Consider the following 4,523-nt stretch of genomic DNA (forward strand, 5'->3'; position numbering starts at 1 on the left):
TCTCCTTTTTTTTAAATAAGGTTGGCTAAGGGTTTGTCAATTGTACTTCGTCTTCTAAGAACCAACTGTCTGAGTCATTGATTTTTTTGTTTTGATTTCTTAGTCTCCATTGTATTAATTTTTTTTCTTTTTTTTAAACACTCATTTACATATTTTATTTGGAAGTGTTTACACCAGTACAGTGAAACTAAAGTTTAGAGAACATATGTGATTAGTTTAGATATCATCAGTTTATTATAAAAGAGACATGGAAATTATGTACCTGATGAAAGATGCAGAACCTCAGTGGAATGGGCAGCGTTGTGTGACACCACTTCAACAGTGATTTACTTCACTCTATGTATTTTCCAAGAATGTCACCATCTCTAAACAAGAAATAATCCTTGTCGTCTAGAACTACTTTGGTGCCTCCACATTCTGGAAGAAGAACTTTATCTCCAACTTTCACACTAACTGGTTGGATCTCTCCACCCTTTCCCTTAGAGCCGGACCCTACAGCTACCACAGTTGCCTGCAGCACTTTGCCTTGAGATTTTTCTGGAAGCATAATGCCTCCTTTGGTGACAGTTTCAGCTGCGCTCCTTTCAACCAACATGCGGTCAGACAGCGAGAGAAACTTCTGAAATGCCTATCCTGCCGTGGCTCCTGCCCCACAGCTCACTCCACCACCACACCCTCCGTTGTATTAATTTCTACTCTGATCTTTATAATTTCCTCCCTCATACAAGCTTTGGATTTAAGTTGCTCTTTTTCAAGAAGCTTGAAGTTCAGCATTAAGTTGTAATTCACCTGTTTCCCATTACTCTGTGCGCTCACCCCTCCCGTCCTCTTTCCGCCATCTTTCCGTGCCGCCATAATGGTGCGCATGAATGTCCTGGCTGATGCTCTCAAGAGCATCAACAATGCCGAAAAGAGAGGCAAACACCAGGTCCTCATTAGGCCGTGCTCCAAAGTCATTGTCCGGTTTCTAACTGTGATGATGAAGCATGGTTACATTGGCGAATTTGAAATCATTGATGATCATAGGGCTGGAAAAATTGTTGTCAACCTCACAGGCAGGTTAAACAAGTGTGGTGTGATTAGCCCCAGGTTTGATGTACAGCTGAAAGATCTGGAAAAATGGCAGAATAACCTGCTCCCATCTCGTCAGTTTGGTTTCATTGTATTGACGACCTCAGCTGGCATCATGGATCATGAAGAAGCGCGACGAAAACACACAGGAGGAAAAATCCTGGGATTCTTTTTCTAAGGATGTAAAACATACAAATAAAATGCCTCAGCGGAAAGTTGTAATTCACTCTGGGGTTTTTTGATGTAAATTTCCCTCAGCACTGCTTTCATTGCATCCCATAAGTCACAGGACATTATATTGGCATTATTATTTAATTGTAGAAAATGCCTAATTTTATAGTTAGTTTTCTTCTGTGACCCATTGGTTGTTTAGGAATCTGTTAATTTCCAAGTTTATGAAGTTCTTGTGATTTCTTTTGGCATTGATTTCCATTTTTGTTGCACTATAATCTGATAATATACATGGGATAATTGTAATTCCTTTGCATTTACTTAAGCATGTTCTACCAGCTAATATGTGGTCTATTTTGGACAAGATCCCATGGACAGCTTGGAAGAATGTGTATCTGATGTTGTAAGGTGGAATACTCTGTAAACTTCTACTAAGTCCATTCTGATGTTTCTTTGTTGATTTTTTTTTGGCTAGTTGATCTGTCTATTTGTGACAGTGGGCTATTGCCACTCATAATTGTATTACTGTTTATTTGATTTTTGATGTCTGTTAAAAATCTGTTTTATATAGTTGGGTGCACTGGTATTTAAATATAAATATATATTTATTATCTCTTCCTCTTGGATTGTTACCTTTAGAAGGATGTAGTGACCTTCTTTGTCTCTCTTAATCAGTTTTGGTTTGAAATCCACTTTGTCTGCAAGTAGAATCATTACCCTGCTTTTTTCTTGGTTCTTGTTGCATGGAGTATTGTTTTCCATCCTTTGACTTTCAGTCTATGAATTTCTTTTGAATGAAACATGTTTCTGTATGCAATATATTATTGGATTTTGCCTCTTGATCCATTCTGCCAGTCTTTGTCTTTTAATTGGTGAATCGAGGCTACTTACATTGATGATTATAATTGTCATGTGTTGTGGTTTGGGGTTTTTGCAAGGGGAATAATACAGTACAGGACACATTTTATAGTATTTTTTAACATTTATTTAGTGTGTGTGTGTGTGTGTGTGTGTGTGTGTGTGGCCAGCTCAGCCCACATGTGGTGCTGGGGGATTGAACCGCGGTCCCTGTGCTTTGCCAAGCTTGTTCCAAGTAGGTGCTTTAGACCACTGAGCCATCTCGCCAGCCCCACATTTTATAATATTTTATAATCACCCAAAGAATCATACAGAAAGACTAGGAAATCTGTCCACACACTAAAAACCAAAAAAATCCAGCTGAGGACCTGGATCCTAATATCCTTCATGAGTCCAGCTGAAAACCAAGAGATCATAACAATGCCTTCCACAAGTCCAATTGGAGGGTTAGAACCTATCACAATGTCTCGTGCAGGCCTGCTTCACGGATCTGTGCTGGGAAGGCCCAAAGTCAGTGGTAGAAGCTAGAAAGTATATGCCAGCAGGATGAAGGATCTGTGCTAGCCGGTTGAGGGATCTGAACTGGAGCTAGGAAAACAATGCTTAAGGTAAACACCAAAGCTCCCCCCCAGAAGTGCCACAGCCATCCTCAGCAACAGTGAGGTCCTCCAGTAGGTGAGGAAAGTTGAGTTCCCATAAAGAAAGCCAACATGACAAGGTTTTCCATAAGGCTGAGCCAGGAACCAATGCTCCAAAGCCAGGAAGTGATGCTCAAGAAGAGGACCAGAGCTCCCCCAAAGTGAATCGTAGGTATTCTCAGCAACAGTGAAGGTCCCAAACTCCTTCAATAAGAACATCCAAGTTCTCCAGGAAAGCCAGCATAACAAGCTCCTCCAGCCGAATAGCCCAAGAGAGTCAGCAGCTTCAACAGCTCCAATAGCTTCTCCAAGAAGTTTCCCTAACAGCCTCTCTACAGCTTCTGTAGTTCTGCCTCTTATGCTACTAGCAACAATCCCCAGGTGGGCCTCCCATACCCATTACCATGCTAGTTCAATTTAGCTGGGTGTAACAAGTTGACCACCAGTTAGAAATCCACTACATCATGCTATTTTCCTATTCCCTTTTTTTTTCCCATCTGTTTAATTGCTAACCTTGCCTGATGGATTCATTTTGTTGGGGTTTATGGAGTTACAGCTTTGTTAATCTCCTTCTAGAATGTCCTTCAGCACATTTTGGCATGCTAGTTTGGCAGTCATGAATTTCTTCAGGTGTTCTTTGTCATGGAAGTATCTTATTTCTCCATCAAGTTTGAAAGATAGTTTTGAGTGATAATTAGTCTGGTTTGGAGGCTGTCTTCTTTTGACTTTACTTTAAGCTCTCCTTTACTTGAGGGTTTGTGCTGAGAAGTCTGCTGGGATTCTGATGGGATTTCCTTTATAGGGGATTTGTTTATTTCCTCTGACAGCTCTTAATATTCTATTCTTGTATTGAGTTCATGGAATCTAGACTATTACATGTCTTGGGATTGATTGATTGATTGATTGATTGATTGATTGATTGATTTGGCAGAACCAGGGATTTAACTCAGACCCTTGCACTTGCCAGGGAAGCACTTATTCTACTGAGCCATCTCCCCGACATCTAGATTAGTTTTTATCATGGCTAAATGGAGTTCTGTATCTCTGACATATATGAATGTCAAATTCTTTTTCCATACTTGGCAACTTTTCTGCCATCATTTTTTTTTTCCTGCCATCATTTCTGTGAACAGGTTTGTTTGTTTTTTTTAATGTCATTTGCACTGTCTCCTGCTTTTTCATTGACTCTGATCAATCTGATGTTATTCTTCTTTGCAGTATCTAGCACATGTTGGATTCATTTTTCATGATCCCTGGCTATTTTTCAGAAATCTTTTTTCATGATTGCTATCTACAATCCTGTCATATCTCTGACATTATATCTTCACAAATTGGCTCATTCTGCTGTATGTACTTTTAGTGAAAATTAATCTCTAGGATATCTGTTTGAATCTATTTCATAGATTCCATTTATTTCCTCTTTTGGTTTTTTTTTCTGTTTTTCCATAATTTTATTGAGAAACAAATAGCAATGAGACAGTTTCAAACCAAATTGGTAGGACAGTTTCAATAATTAACCCACTGCATACATTCTTCCTAGTGGTTAATTGCTGTACAAGATGCGGACATGATATCCTAGTTACAAACACTGTTAGAACAAATCCCTCTATTCATTAAGAGAATGTAACTATATATCTATCCTAATCATTTTGAATACACAGATACAAAATGGACATTCATCTGTATCCCCTTTTTTTGTTTAGTTCCATTATTTGAATATTATAGGTGTGTCAACTCAGTAAAATATTCTAAAAGAGTCCAGTAGTCCATAATAGTATTGGGTCT

The 4,523-nt window shown here is 38.9% G+C and overlaps 2 pseudogenes; one reads left to right on the forward strand and one right to left on the reverse strand.

Moving 5' to 3' along the window:
• Positions 1 to 331: 331 nt before the first annotated feature.
• LOC111816072 lies at positions 332 to 855 on the reverse strand (annotated as a pseudogene).
• LOC101573359 lies at positions 813 to 1,280 on the forward strand (annotated as a pseudogene).
• The last annotated feature ends 3,243 nt before the right edge of the window (positions 1,281 to 4,523 follow it).

Source organism: Octodon degus, unplaced genomic scaffold, assembly GCF_000260255.1.
Source record: "Octodon degus isolate 3935 unplaced genomic scaffold, OctDeg1.0 scaffold00002, whole genome shotgun sequence".
NCBI classification, from domain to species: domain Eukaryota; kingdom Metazoa; phylum Chordata; class Mammalia; order Rodentia; family Octodontidae; genus Octodon; species Octodon degus.